This window comes from Nicotiana tabacum, chromosome 21 (assembly GCF_000715075.1).
Source record: "Nicotiana tabacum cultivar K326 chromosome 21, ASM71507v2, whole genome shotgun sequence".
Taxonomy (NCBI): Eukaryota; Viridiplantae; Streptophyta; class Magnoliopsida; order Solanales; family Solanaceae; genus Nicotiana; species Nicotiana tabacum.
Window position 1 is genome coordinate 19,193,658 of NC_134100.1, and position 16,059 is coordinate 19,209,716.

Sequence of the window (16,059 nt, forward strand, 5' to 3'; positions counted from 1 at the left end):
TTTAAAAGGGTAAATGTTGTTAATGATTCATTTGTATTGAGGGCAATTGTTAGTCCCAATTGAGGCTAGATGAGGTCACTTTAGGACAACTGAATTTTCTTGGATTATCTCTTAAGGGGTGGGTCTTATTTTGTTTGTTTGAGGACAAACAAAAGCTTAAGTTTGGGGGAGTTGATAACTAGCGATTTTGATACATTTTATACTCCTTCATGCTTAAGTTTTGATTAGAAATGTGTATAAAATAGTCCCAAAGGCTCACAAGTTGTGCTTGATTGCAGGTTTGATCAACAAGGTGACAAGATGTCAAAGATCAGCTCAAAAAAGGAGTAAAACTTGCACAAGTATCAAGACAAGACAAATCTCAAGCAAAAAAAGGGCCAGTGCGGTCGTACACCATTCTGTGCGGCCCGCACAAATAAGGTTCAGAGAGGCTACTATTTAGGCAAAAAGGCAATGCGGTCGCACGAGGTTTTGTACGGTCCGCACTGGGATCAACGCAGCCGCACTCGATTTAGTGTGGTCCACAGAGCCAAGGTTCAGAGAGTAGCCAGTTCCAAGTTTGAAGCCCAATGCGGTTCGCGCTCCATTTCATGCGGACCGCACTAGAAGCCATCGCGGCCGCACTCGATTCTGTGCGATCCGCATTGCCCGACTTCAGAGAGCCGTTTATTCAAGTTCAAAGCCCTAGTGCGGACGCACGTGATGTTGTGCGGTCCGCACTAACCCCGCAGGGGTATTTTTGTCCAGATTTTTGAGCTTAGTATAAATAGCTTCTTTTCCCATTTTTAGGTCAACAGATAGTTTTTGTACTGGGTTGCGCTCGTGACATCGATATTTTTAGCTATTTTGAGTAATTTTAGCTTCATTTCAACATTGAATCTTCTAGTTTAATTTAGTAATTAATTAATATGAGTTTTTCTTCATCTATTTCTTTGTTTTCTTCTCTAATTATGAGTAGCTAGACTCATAAGCTAGGGTTGTGGCTCAACACTAGTGTGGATAATTGATGGGTCTTGTGTTTTAGGGCTTGATTGGCTATGGGTGTTCGATATTTGGACTAATTTCATGTTTAATTACTAAATTAGTGGTTGCAAACACTAGTTTGTGTTTAGTTGACTTTGGGTCTTCTTTAGAAAGAGAGCCTAAGTCTCTGAAATTGGTCCAACAAGGAATTGGGGCGTACTCAAGAGATTGATAGCCCCAATTAAAGGGTTAAACCTAGAGATAGTAATACCCGACTTGAACCTTGATTGCTTGTGCAAATTTGCATACCCAATTGGTCTTGAGAAGTCAATTCGGGCAAAATCACTCGAACTACCGAGAGGTGTAGAGTGAGTAGAATCGTGCAATGGTTATATCATACTCCCCAAATGTGATAATCTAGCTTTAGACCCAAGTATCTGTCAATTGACCACCTAGGCAAAAGTCACTACCCTAGTGCCTTTTATCTATTTGAACAACTCGCAATAGTTTAATCTTAGCTTATTTTAGTTTAATTGATCATTGTAGTTCTATACAATTAGAAGTAAATCAAAACCCAAAATGTTTAGAAGTGCAATTAAGAGCAAATATACATCTCCACTTTAGATAGACACCCGACTCCAACTTCTAGCTCCCCGTGGAAATCGATCCCGACCTTAATCGGGTAAAAGCTGCTTCGACCTCTCTCGCTACTCAATAGTAGTGCAGGGTTGGCTTCGATCAGAGGTCTCTTTTTCCTAATGATTTGGGTTTTCTCTCTGTCAGACACCACCTCAACTACCGGTTCCTGGGCTACCTCAGCTTCATGGGACATTATGAATATTCTTTCGAATATTCCCTACAACTTGTCTTTTAGAGATCAGAAAGGTTGGGTTCCTTATATATATAGCATGAGACAACATTGTAAGGGGACACTTTTTTGCTAATCCGTAATACTTGTTGTAAACTTGCTTACATAAAGGATTGAAAAGATTATTGTGGAAGGTCTTTTTGGTCTGGATGAGATAAAGAATTCTTATCATCCGTATTCCCCCAACTATCTGTCGTTATAGAGACTATTATACTTGGCTAAGATTTACCCCTTCAATTTCTTTGATTGATTTGTTCAAAAAAGTTCGATATCCTTTGAGTCAAATAATGATATCACATGTTTAATATACCATAAAATTCAAAGGCATGTTGTGTATGTTATACAAATTTTAATTAATTACGACTACTAAATTTAAATTTTTTTATTTTATATATTTTGTGCTCAATTAAATAAAATACGTAAAACAAAATGGAGAAATTAAAAGAAAAATGAAAGATAGAGAGTTGCTTAATATTTCCACATAGATTGTTAGTTTCGTTTCAACAAAAAAAAAGGTTTGCTAGTTGTGGGCACTGAGTCCATACTCAAAATAATATCTGCCTTGACTATTCGCCTATTTTTTTTTCATTTCTATCCATTGTTCGATATTCGTATATGGGTTCGAACAAATCCGAATTTGCGAAAAATTCATATTGAGGAATCAAATTCTCTCTAATAAAGACAATTCCAAAAATATCAATTTAGAATGAAAAAATACTTACCATTTCACTATAATTCTTATTGGTCCTCGTTGTACATTTCAGCAACATCACATCAAGATTTTCAATTTTAGTTTCCAAAACCAACAAATGAATGAAGTGGAATTGACAATTGAAATCATGTAGAAAATTCGTAATACAGTTAAACCTCCCTATAACAACCTCGTTTATTCCAGATATTTTTAGATGTTATAGGGAATTGCTGCTATAAAAAACATATACTATAATAGAACATGAAATTTGGTTCCAAAAAAAACTTAACTTTTATAGTGAAGTGCTATTATATAAGGATGTTGCTATAGAGATGTCTGACCGTATAAAATATAGTGAGTCTTTGTAACGTCTATTTTCAATCCAAATTGCAACGAGCTACTACTTTTGTACAATAATGGTAAGTCGTAGCAAATTCGTTTTGGCACACACAAGATTAAAAGAGAAGTATAGCTTTGAGGCGTGAAAGATCACTATCTTTCAAGAAATATTACCTGTATATTCTTTAGGGGATTACAAGCAATTTTCCGTCAGGATATAACAAAGCCAGAATGATACTTGCAAATTGAAATATCACTGCTCCTGGGGTGTCCTTGTATTTATAGAATTCAAGAGAAGATTTTTCAGAATAGTTACACTCCTATACGAACAGTTATGCCTGTTCTATTTAAAATTCAATTTTACATTCGAATTTTAAATAAGAGAAACTTTCAGAAACCACTATGTTTTAGTGGTTATTAGCTAATTGTAGCTACCATTTACTATATTACTTCCTATAGCTATGTTTTCAGGCTTTTTAGAGTGTATTCGATGTATTTAAGCTACTGTATTCATGAATACAATAACATTTCTAGGCATGAAACAGGGGACTATAACTAGACAGATTTTTGTATTCGACTGTATTCACGGCGTGAAACATGGTATTACAGCTAGACAGATATTGTATTCGACTGTATTCACGATGTAATTGTGAATATAGTAACGTAAATAGCGCAAATCGTGGTCTATTCAGCTGATTTTAAACGGAAATTCAATCAATTAACACAATAAACTCCTAATATAACTCAACTAACTTAATTATAAGTCATAATACATAAAACCATTGAATACATAAATTATATTAATTAAAAAAAATATGAATACATTCATGGAATATAGCGAGACAGTAAATACAATGAAATATATGGAATACAACGAGATACATTGAAATACAATAAAAAAAGATAATGAATACAATGAAATACATATAATACAACGAGATACATTGAAATACAATAAAAAAAATGGTAACAGACTCTTCAAGTTGCTCAGCCGCAAAACTCTGAATACAGCGAGATACATTGAAATACAATGAAAAAAAAGATAACAGACTCTTCAAGTTGCTCAGCACCAAAACTCCATCGTCTTTGTTCAAGAATAACTCTAATGTCGTCTCGTCGATAGTAGATTTCGATGAATTTTCACTTTGTTTCCATCGATAACTGGTGAAACGAAATTGCTTTGATCACTGAAAATTTTCACTTCGGCATCATAAATTTTAAAACTTTGCAGTTCAAATCCATGGCAAAGAGATGAGATTCGAAACTGTACAAACAAAAATACCTTTGAGAAACTCTGTAAAAGTAAGCACCATGCTGTCAAAAGAACAAGAACTTCTGCAGCTAAATTTCTTTGCCGCCTAACTTTCGCAAATTACTGTTATAGAAGCATTACAAGATTGAAACATATGCATTGATAAAAACAATAAAAGATGATGTGGGTGAGAGAGAATTTCAGTTGCAGAATCGTATTTTCTGGGAAAGATAATGGCGTGTATCAAATTAGAGAGAGAAGTTTACATCAAATACGGTAATTATGTGAGAGAAAAATCTGATGGTAAGCAACCTCCACTTCCAACCAAGAGATTGTGAGTTCGAGTCATCCCAAGAGCAAGGTGAGGAGTTCTTGGAGTGAAGGATGCCGAGGGTTTATTTGGAAACAGCCTCTCTACCCCAGGGTAGGGGTAAGGTCTGCGTATACACTACCCTCTCCAGACCCCACTAGTGGGATTATACTGGGTTGTTGTTGTTATGTGAGAGAAAAATCTGAAAAAGGAGAGAGAAAAATAATAATTAGCGTATATTGTGGCTTAAGGGTAGGAGTTAACCATCAATAGATATTTTGCGATAAACATTAAAAGGTAGTTATAGAATATAATTTTTTAAAATGATATTTATTTATAATAAATAAGGTGTTAAGCTTTGCTATAGGAGGTAAAAATTCCTTTAAATAATCAGAAACAGCTCTAAAAAGATAAATACCAAAATAAAACTTTTATTTAAAAGTCCGACCCGACCCGCGCCCATGTCCAAGTCCTCCAAGTCATTTAGATATATATAACTAATAACTAAATATTAATTTAATTAATTAAATATATATAATATAATAATAATAATATATTACACATACTTAAGAAGCATGTCAAATATTCAATCAATATGACTTATAGCCTGTTTGGCCAAGCTTCTTTTTGGCCAAAAGTGTTTTTTTTTTTTTTGTTTTTTGCTAAAAGCATTTTTGGCCAAAAATTGAGGTATTTGGCCAAGCTTTTGGAAGGAAAAAAGTGCTTTTGAGGAGAAGCAAAAAAGCAGGTTTTGGAGAAGCAGAAAAAAATAGCTTCTCTTCAAAAGCACTTTTGAAAAAAATACACTTAGAAGCAGTTTTTTAAAGCTTGGCCAAACACTAATTACTGCTCAGAAGTACTTTTCAAACTAATTAGCCAAACACAAACTGCTTCTCACCAAAAGTACTTTTGAGAAAAGTGCTTTTGAATAAAAACACTTCTCAAAATAAGCTGATTTTTGCAATTTGGCCAGTGATGTGGGAACCCCAAGAAAATATATTATGCGAAAATATATACATAATATACAATATATATATACTACAAGACAATATATTATGCGAATATATATACATAATATACAATATATATACTACAAGAAAATATATTATGCGAATATATATACATAAGATACAATATATATACTACAAGAAAATATATAAGAGAATATATATACATAAGATACAATATAATATACTACAAGAAAATATATTATGCTACAATATATACATAATATACAATATATATACTACAAGAAAATATATTATGCGAACATATATACATAAGATACAATATATATACATAAGATACAATATATTATGCGAATATATATACATAAGATACAATATATATACTACAAGAAAATATATAAGAGAATATATATACATAAGATACAATATAATATACTACAAGAAAATATATTATGCATGACAATTTAGTGTTTTACTATTGTTTTGTTATTTTCTTTTTCGTCAAGCACTTTAATAATTAGATATACATATATACTACATATATATTTTTAATATAGCCATGATACTACAAGAAATTGTCTTAAAAAAAAAAAAAAACCCGCTAGGCCCGCGAAGCCCACGAGCCCGGCACGTTAAGCACAGGACCATGTGGGCTTAGGCCCGTCACGGGCCGGTTCCACCCATTGAGCCCACGAAAACCGGGACCGCCAGAGCCCAGGACCACGAAGCCCGGGACCGCGAGGCCCGGCCCGTTAGGCCCACTAAGGCCCGGGCCCGGGACAAAATACAGCATTACCCCCACATCTCCTTCCCCACTTTTCCAATTCTTTCTTCAACCATGGCTATCCCCCCCCCCCCCCCCCTTTAAGCAATAATCTTTATTGGCCAAATTAATTCAAAGAATTTTTTCAGTGAGCTCTAAAATAAATTTGTACTTGTGTATTTTTTTCCACGAGAAACTAGTACTGGTCAGTATTGATGAATTAATCTATAACTCCTCTAACTTAACCCCGGAAAAAAAAGATTAGAAAAGGCTGAAAAGGAAAGGTTAATATTTCCACGAGGATTATTGTGATTTTCGTTTTTGACAAACAAGGGCTTGTCGATTTAATTAAATTTAATACAAAGTAACTTTTCATGAAACATATATATAATTAATAAGATTTTAATAAATATTAAATTATAAATTATAAATTTTAAAGATTTAACTCATCAAATTAAAGTGATGATTTTGCTTTTGTACTAAGGGCATACTTGAAATAATATCTGCCCTCACTTATAGCCTATTTGGCCGAGTTTCTTCAAATTTAAAAGTATTTTTTTTATATTTGTTAAAGTTGAAGTGTTTGGTCAAGCTTTTGGAGGAAAAAAAGTATTTTTGAGGAGAAACAGTTTTGGAGAAGCAGAAAAAAATAATTTTTCTCCAAAAGAATTTTTTTATAAAGTACTTTTGAGAAAAATATACTTAGAAATACTTTTTAAAAGATTAATCAAAGTATTTTTTAAATTAATTGGCCAAATAGCTTTAAAAAATATAATTCTTAAAATAGGCTGATTTTAGCGAAACAAGCTATTATTCGCCTTGGCGTAGTTTTCAGCAACATCACATCAAGATTTCACATTTTATTAGAGATTCCAAAACCACCAATGAACAAAGTTGAATTGACAGAAAAAGAGAGGAAACAGAGTGGATAGAAAATGACTAAATGCATAAGGTTAATGACTGTTGTCTTTATATATTTTCACTTTTAGTTCAATTAAATATTGTTCAAGCACCTAATATTTTAGTCAAACTCTTCTTATTCTAATTTTATTGGACATTTTTACTTATCATATTTCATACCAAAATATCCAATGAATTAATTGAGGTAAACAAAAATTAAACCTAAATACACGTCATAAAAAGTAGCAGCCGTTACTGTTAGTTGTTGACCAAAGGTTGATAGCCCGGTCTTGTTTCAGATAGAAACTTTTTCTACTCTTTAAATACTTTTTTATTTTATTTTAATTTTTTTTCTACTCTTTAAATACAGTAACAAAAATGGCATTTTGTGTTACCATTTTAAATTGGGGTGTACTCATTAAATGCTATTTAAAGCGGAGCAGTGTGTTTTATAGCAAATGACTCTGTTTTTTTTTTATTGTGGGGTTCTTGAAATTAAGAAAAAGAGGTGTCTTTGAACTGCTAATTCTTGAAATTTTATGAGTTTTGGAATTGTGGAGTTGGGTTCTCTGAACAGAACTTTTTGAACTTTTTGCACAGTTGAATAAAGTATTGAAACTGTATTGAAGTTGGTTTTTCATCTTACGCAGAGAAGGGGTTCTGTATTTTCTCCTATAGGTAAGAATTCTTTAAATTTTGTTAGCTTTATTCATGATTATTATGGAAAAATTACAACTTTTTGAAGCTAATGGTTATTGCTATAATCTGTTTGTTTTTCAATTCATTTGCGATGTTGCATATTTTCTTACAGAATGTTTACCTCTAAGAAAACTTGTAATGTATAGAGATCTGATTATTTCTCTAGATTAATTTGATATTGGAAAAAAATTAATTTGAAGGATAGAGGACTGTCCTTGTCAGAGGCGGCGGCCGACGAATTTTGTGGGCTAAAGCCAAATTTTACGAGGAGCCTTAATTTATTTATTTTTAATTTGGAGTCCATTTTTCTATTTTTTTAGATGCAAAGTTATTAATAATTTTTTTATAATCAATTTTTTTTCCAATAATTCTTTCTCAATTGACAATATAATTAATCCATTTAACCTCTCGTGAGACATTATTGAGCTTAGTCAAGATTTTTATCAATTTTAATTTTGAAAAACTTCTTTTTGCTGAAGTAACAGTAACATGAGTTATTAACATTATTCTATAAGCAATATATGCATTTGAAAAAGAATCAAATCTTTTTATTTGATTGAGTATATCAATTAAACTGTTATCATCTAGTTGTACTATTTTTCTTAACATTTTTAATTTAGAAAATAAATCTAAATCATCAATATCAGATTGATTATTATGCTTCAAGGAACACTCAAGATTAAGGCAGTATTTTTCTAAATTTCCATCATCTAGTGATCTCAGTTTTTTACGCTAAATAGAAAACAAAAAATCTTTTCATATGTTTCAAATCCTTCAAATTTATTTTGAAGTGAAAAAAATAGTCTTGTCTACTATGTATAAAAAATAATTAACTCTGAAGGACTCTTCGAAAGATTTTGAGATTTCAATATCAATATTCTCATCAATTTTTTTTAATCACACGTTTCTTACGAAGTTCGGGTTTTGATTTTCATTTCAAATGCAATTTCCTTGGCAGAGATCATATTAGTTGCAATTTTTTTTACCCCTTAAGCTTTTAAGACCACAAGTTTTAAAAGTCTTTTTTTTTTCTTAAACTCTGTGGCGAGTCAGACAACCTCATTTAAATTGAAACATATGGAGTATATAATATATTAGGTATAACAAAAAATGGGGACCCCACAAATGTGGGGCCTAAAACAGTTGTTTTACGTGCTTTAGGGTAGGCCCGCCCCTGGTCCTTGTTAATATAACAAGACAATAAGGTGATCAACAAAGAAAGAAAATAATGGTTTGTCATAAAAACCTACTACTAACAGAAAGCGAGACTGCATGCCAATACTACTGTTATGAACACTCTAGACTACCTACTCTACTACCCTAATCCTTGACCTCCATACCTTCCCTATCAAAAGTCATGTCCTTGGTGAGCTGAAGTTGCGCCATGTCTTGCCTAATCACTTCTCCTCACCTTGTTAATATAGCATATGGGTTGTCATTACCAGAATAAGATCATAAACTCTCTTGTTTTTTTTTTATTTGGAGCTGAACGCGTGAATTTATGAAACAAAGAATTTTGAAACTTGTATTTTGTAAACAAATCATAGATATTTGTGTGGCTATAGATTATCTCATTAAGGGTAAAATGAGAAGTTTTAAAGTTAAATTCTTTCTAACTAAGAAATGACAATTCTTTATATAACAGACTACAAAGGAAACTGTGCCATATAAATTGGGATAAAGAGAGTAATATTTAGTCCTATGCTAAATTTGACACTCCGTATTCCGCTCTTTTTATCAGAAACTGTTATGGGGATTGATGTTGCTGAAGTAAGTGAGACACCGCTGTCTCATCACGCTATTAAGGTATATACTACTATGCTCCTATCTCTCTCTCTCCTTTAGTTCCTTATCTGCACCTCCATGGGATTGTTCGTGTAAAGAGATGGCTTGATATTCATTTAGCCGACCCCAACTTGTTTGAGACTGAGGTTTAGATGTCTTCTTGTTGTTATTGTTCGTGTAATGAGAGGTGGTACTCTATAGTAGGCTTGTCACTTTGTCTTGTCTTGGTATCTTTACATTTAGTAATAGTACAAGTAGGGGCGTATGCATGAACTTTTGTATGCGATGTCAAAATCTATAGAAGAACACGAATAAATAACTTTAATTATCATATTTTTAGACGGTAAATAGCTTTAGTCCATTAATTTTGTCGAGTCTTAAGTTAGAAAAGATCCCGAATTCAATCCAACTTTATCACAATTTTTAACTATGGAGGCTCTCTCAAATATTTGCAAAAAAGTACGTGTTAGTTGTGATTCAAACCTCTGACCTCTTAGAGCAAAATCAGGCACATAACCAATGTGCCAGGAGACAATTTGTGTCAAGTGGTGTCATTTCTTCCTACGTATCCGTTTCCTCACAGTATTGATACATATATTTAGTAAAATTTTCCGACGAAGCGGTATTGCGCTTAATGTTTGTCCGCCCCTTGAGTATAAGTGGTTATTAATCCCTTTTCTTGGTAAATTATAGAGTTAAAAGAAGAGGTTTTTCCATTAATTGGACTTTGTGCAAAAAGCTGTTCGTGCTTGGATTTCAATAGTCCTAGTTTGTATTCCATGAATGGAACTGAAAAACTATTAAAACAAAAGGTTCTTGCCTCTTTGGAAAATTCTGCTGGTTGGGATTTCGTTTTTGAAACATTGTTAGTTTTCTAAATGTAATGATAGTATCTGTCAGTTTTCCTGTTTACTTTCCTTGTCATTTCTCCCACGCCATGGTGCCATCTACAAAACTTATATTTCTCTTTTCTTTTTTTTAAATTAAGTCGATCGATTATCTCATGAGTGGTTATGATGACTACAGGTGCATCGTCTAATGTGCATGGAACTAATTCAGTTAGTAACTAGAGTTTCAATATTACTTCCTGAAATTGAAGCAGCCCGTCCTCGATGCTTAGAGGCACTTAGCCTGTTGAACACTGAAATTTTCAAAGCCAAGACACTGATTCAGCACTGCAGTGAATCTAGTAAGCTATACTTGGTACGTATTCTCGATCAAGCTAAGCCAACCAGCTTTGTGTTTAACAGTTTTTGTTAAATATATCTCGCAAATCAAATCATATTACTGGGTTGTTGTTGTTGTTGTATATCTCGCAAATCATAAACATAATTGTTGTTGTTGTATATCTCGCAAATCATAAACATACTTTGATGATACTCTATTGGCTTTATTCACTGAATAACAATCTGTATTGTGTTTTCAGGCACTAACAGGAGATGTTATACTTTCACGATGTGATAGATCAAGAAACTTGCTTAAGCAAAGCTTAGGCCAAGTGCAAAATATGGTTCCAGTATCGCTGGCTGCAAAGGTCAGTCAGAAAACATTCCTTTGAGAGAATCATCTATGCATAACTTTTTTTCCAGTGTTCTTGATCGCATAGTTCTTGATCTGTTTCATTTCTAAATTTACATCCAAGCTTGTGGTGCTTGCTAGTTAGTAGATTTTTCAACTAAATGACAAAGTCCGTAGTGTGCATTTGACTAGGCAGATATCGTTGTCATAGAATTTTTTTTCTTCATATTCATCTTTTCTTTCCCCATGGTTTTTTCCTTTCTTTTTTCTGTTTTATCTGGTTGGTTACTATAGTTGTTTGTGTCCTGTGGCAATCCACTTTAATGAGAAATATTGGCTGCAGATTTTGCTACTGATTGCTGAACTGAAGGATGCGATATTCAGCTTGGATCCATCTGAAGAGGAGGCAGGGAAGGTTGTGATGGAATTACTTCATCAGTATGTGACAACAGATTCAGCGGAAGAACATGCCTTTGAGGCAATTCAAGTTGCTATGCGGAGGCTTCATATCATATCTCTACAAACTCTTTTAGTAGAGAAAGATCCATCAAAAGGATGCTGGGGAGAGTTGGGGACGGTCATAAAAAGAAGATTTTATTGCTTTTTCTGAATATCCTCAGTAAGCATGGAAAATCAATCGTGATAGAGCAAACGGATAGCGGCTCTTTGCAACGGAAAAACTCTTTCCTATGTACAAATCAATGTGAAGCAAAATCTTGTTTGAGATGTGGATCTGACGATGCTCAAGAGGACATTCTGAGGAGCTCTCGACCACCGGATGAGTTTAAATGTCCTTTGTGTTTGAGATTAATGTACGATCGTGTTGTAATTGCCTCTGGACAAACGTTTGAAAGATTTTGGATTCAGAAATGGTTTGCTGAAGGTCATGATACATGTCCATTGACTAAAATGAAATTGGCCCACTTGTCTTTGACCTCGAATTACACAATGAAGGACCTAATATCAAGGTGGAGTGCAACACATGGCGTCAGTGTTCCTGACTCGAGCATGGAGGCAGCAGCGGCTCACTCATTTAAATCTTCTTTGAATTCAATTGCTAGCTTGAGCAGTTCAGTGAATGATCTACGTCTTCCTATAGAATTCAGCAATTTATCTTGTGGATCGCCAGATGCTGGTCTTGTGTCTGTTGCTAAGACACCAAATGACTTCGATGTGGTTTCAGGGGAAAGCAATGACAGTATTCACAAAATTCAATCTGGTGTAAGCATTCAAGATATGGACCTGAATCTCTTAACCGGGTTCAGTTCACTTTCTTGGGAGTCAGAATGCATCTTGGTTGGAAATATTAGTAACTTTTTCAAACATAGCGATCAAGCTTGCAGTTGGATGTCATCCGAGGATTTTGTTCTAACAATGGTTAGATTTTTGAATGATGCACGTGATTTCAATGATCTAAATGCCCAAATACTGGGATGTCTATCATTGTCAACAGTTTTGCAGAAATGCAGGTAAACCTTTACTCCGCTCTACTCTCTCTGTGGGTGTGGTGGTTTTGTATTCATGTTAATTTTTTTGTGAAATTGTTTCTAACTTCTTACCCTTTTTAAGGTAAGGCTTAATATCAGGGTTGGATCTAGTAATCTACATATGTGTACAAATTAACACGTAACTTTTAGCTTAGACCTGGATTTATATGTGTAAAATGTATTGGAATTGTTGAAAATATTAAACTATGAACCCAGAACTTTAATAAGGTGACGGGTTTAGTCGTTCGTACCCGAGTCCTGAACCTATAAAATTTAAATCCTTGATCTGGCTCTGCTAGAGTATCGAATGAATTTGGTCCAAGTTGGTTCACCGCCTTTTTGTACAATTTATTTCCAATTGGTTAATGCCTTTCAGAAGATGCTAGTTCAGAATTTAAATATGAAACTAGAATGTGAAGTAGTTCCTCCACTCTGCTCTGTGTGCGTGTGTGTGTGCGTGTAGTGTGTGCGTGTAGTGTGTGTGTTCATGTTAAGTTTTTGTGAAATTGTTTCTAACTTCATATCCTTTTTAAGGTAAGGCTTAATATCAGGGTTGGATCTAGTAGTCTACATATGGGTTCAAATTAACACGTAACTTTTAGCTTAGACCTGGATTTATATGTAAAATCTATTGGAATTGTTGAAAATATTAAACTATGAACCCAGAACTTAAATAAGGTGATGGGTTCAGTCGTTCGTACCCGAGTCCTGAACCCATAAAATTTAAATCCTTGATCAACCTCTGCTAGAGTGTCGAATGAATTTGGTCCAAGTTGGTTCACCGCCTTTTTGTACAATTTATTTCCAATTGGTTAAGGCCTTTCAGAAGATGCTAGTTCAGAATTTAAATATGAAACTAGAATGTGAAGTAGTTCCTCGTGCCGAGGATCTATTGGAAATAGCCCCTTTACATTCATTGTAGGGGTAAGGTCTGGGTACTATCTACCCTCCCCAGACCTCACTTGTGGGACTATACTGGATTTTTGTTGTTGTTGTTGTTGTTGTTGTACTAGAATGTGAAGTAGTAGTCCTGTTTAATGTTTAATGATACAAGCTCAACTTGTACGCTGTTTTGTCTTGCTTTTTGGTTTCTCTATTGTTCTTTTAGCTTGTGTTGTTTCCTCACACTAATCCTACAAGCGTTGTTTTGTATCAGGAGCAATTTGCCAGATTTGAATGACGATGCTTTTGCACTTTTGGTATCATTTCTTGGAACTGAGGTTTCTAAAGAAGCCCTTGCCGTATTGAAAGTATTGTCCTGCCACCAATATTGTCAACAAAAAATTGCGGCTTCTGGTGCTCTGACTCCCATTCTAGAGATGCTTGTTACCCAGAATGCAGAATTGCATGGACCAGCCATCAAAATATTACGTAATTTGTCTGAAAATAGCAGAATTGTTTCCTTGATTACACCTTCAGAATTCATTCCAAAGTTGATTCCTTTTCTAGAAGATACAGCTCTAGCAAGCGACACTCTTATTATTTTGAAAAATTTGTGCTTCACTGAAGATGCTATGACTTCTATAGCTAAGACCGATGGATGCATTTCTTTGGTTGTGAAGCTACTCGACAGTGACAGTCGTGAGGATCAGGAGCATGCGGTGGCTCTTCTTCTTTCTTTGTGTTCTCAATGCATTCAACACTGTCGGCTGGCCATGGATGAAGGGATCATCATTGATCTTTTCAATATATCTGTCAATGGAAATAGCAAAGGGAAGGCAACGGCTATGGAGTTGCTGACACTGTTGAGAGGTGAATTTAATAATAATGAAGAATCTTCAGTTGCGGATGTTGACATTTCTAGAGGCTATACCATTGACCTTACACAGCAGAAATCTAGTTCAAAGGAACCTGGATTTATAAAGAAGTTATTCTCAAAACAATGCCGCGCATAGCAAGAGCTTAGTGCACCAGACTGCCCTTTTATTCTCAAAACAAGGTTCGCCTACTCCTAGAAGTAAAAACTAGTACTCAGTATATATCTTAGAATGAAGGTTGCCAGACTACAGTGAGTATCATGTTAGCTGATTACATGTCCTCATAACTGTCTGTACGAGTTGTGCTGATTTCGTCTAGATAAATATGTATGCTATTGCATGATATGATGTGTACAATTTCTCTACTTCCTCTAGTTTTTTTTAGTGTTGAGAAGGAAGACTTTTCTGAGACTTGTAGCTGTAAAATATCTTCCTTTGCTATTTTTTTTGGTAAGTAGATGGATACTGTTAAATGGTCTAAGAAATACTAATGAAATATGTATAGATCTTCTTACCCTTGTCAATGAATGATAAATCCAATTTGGTAGTAGTGGTCAAGTGGCTAATGTAATTTGATATTGTGACAATATGGTTCGAATTCATTCACAAGGTAGGGGTAAGGTCTGCATACACATTACCCTCTCCAGACCCCACTTATGGGATTACACTGGGTTTGTTGTTGTTGGTTCAAATTGTGACCTCTTGATCACTGGACTGTCATCCTAATATGAAAATTTGTCTCTCTGGCAAAGTTTATGGTGGAAACTAAACATGTTAAAGTAGTCCAAGAGTACCTATCTACATGCACTATAACAATTTTTGTATTCTGTCCTTGTTGAGTTACTTCTTGAAAGGAAAAAATGATACCAGGAAACTAGAAAATTCAAAAGACCTTGCTTGTTGCTGCATTTTTACACCTTCTGCATACAAGAGAAAAACAGCAATGAGATGCCTATGGATTATAGAAATGGCAAACAGGGCGAGGTCAAACGAGGCAATTGAAGTCTTACTTCGCAAAAGTCTTAATCCGCCTTACCATGCCATGCCGAGCAAACTTCTCTAGTTTTGTCCGCCTCGCCCTGCATAGACATGCATGGTCCCGTTTAAGTTTTGTTTTATTTTTCTTTTCTTCTTTCCAATGTTATTTAGCTAAAGTTGACGAGATTAAAGTTGTAAAACTTGTTAATTTTCATTTAACCCACCTTTTGCCTTGTCCTGCATTTGACTTAAAGAAAATTGTTTTAGTTCGCCTTATCCTGCCCTACATAAGAGCTCCCTTGCCCTGCACCTGTCTCTAGTGGCAGAGCCACATAGACGGAAGGGTGGTACATAAAAAATTATAATTATGTACATAGAGAAAAATAGCGTGTATATAGGCCAAAATTTACTTTTTGCGCGCACACACACATATATTAAATCTTGAACAAATTAGAAAATTCCTGGTGGAACTGCGTTTTATCGCTGCCAAGCTTCCGGTATCTACTATTGAAGAAAGTTTCAAACAGTAACTATCAATCAGTTAGGCCTACTTGAAGATTGTAATCTCCCAGCAGTTTGCTGCTAAAATATTAAGATGGTCTTCAGGTGCAATGGATAATTGGAGGCCCATACATAGCTGTTGTATAAAGCCTTTACAGCGGTGAGGTTTTTAGAATAGGTCCCAACTTTTCTAGATTCATACCCCCTTTTCTTGTATTAATTAACAGATGAAAATGTGAAGAATGAGTTTAATTTCTTGGTTTTAATTTTCTGGATTTTT

General features: G+C 34.4%; 1 pseudogene; it reads left to right on the plus strand.

Annotated features, from left to right (window-relative positions):
- The first annotated feature begins 7,444 nt into the window (after positions 1 to 7,444).
- Positions 7,445 to 14,856, plus strand: LOC107778806 (U-box domain-containing protein 5-like; annotated as a pseudogene).
- Positions 14,857 to 16,059: the final 1,203 nt, after the last annotated feature.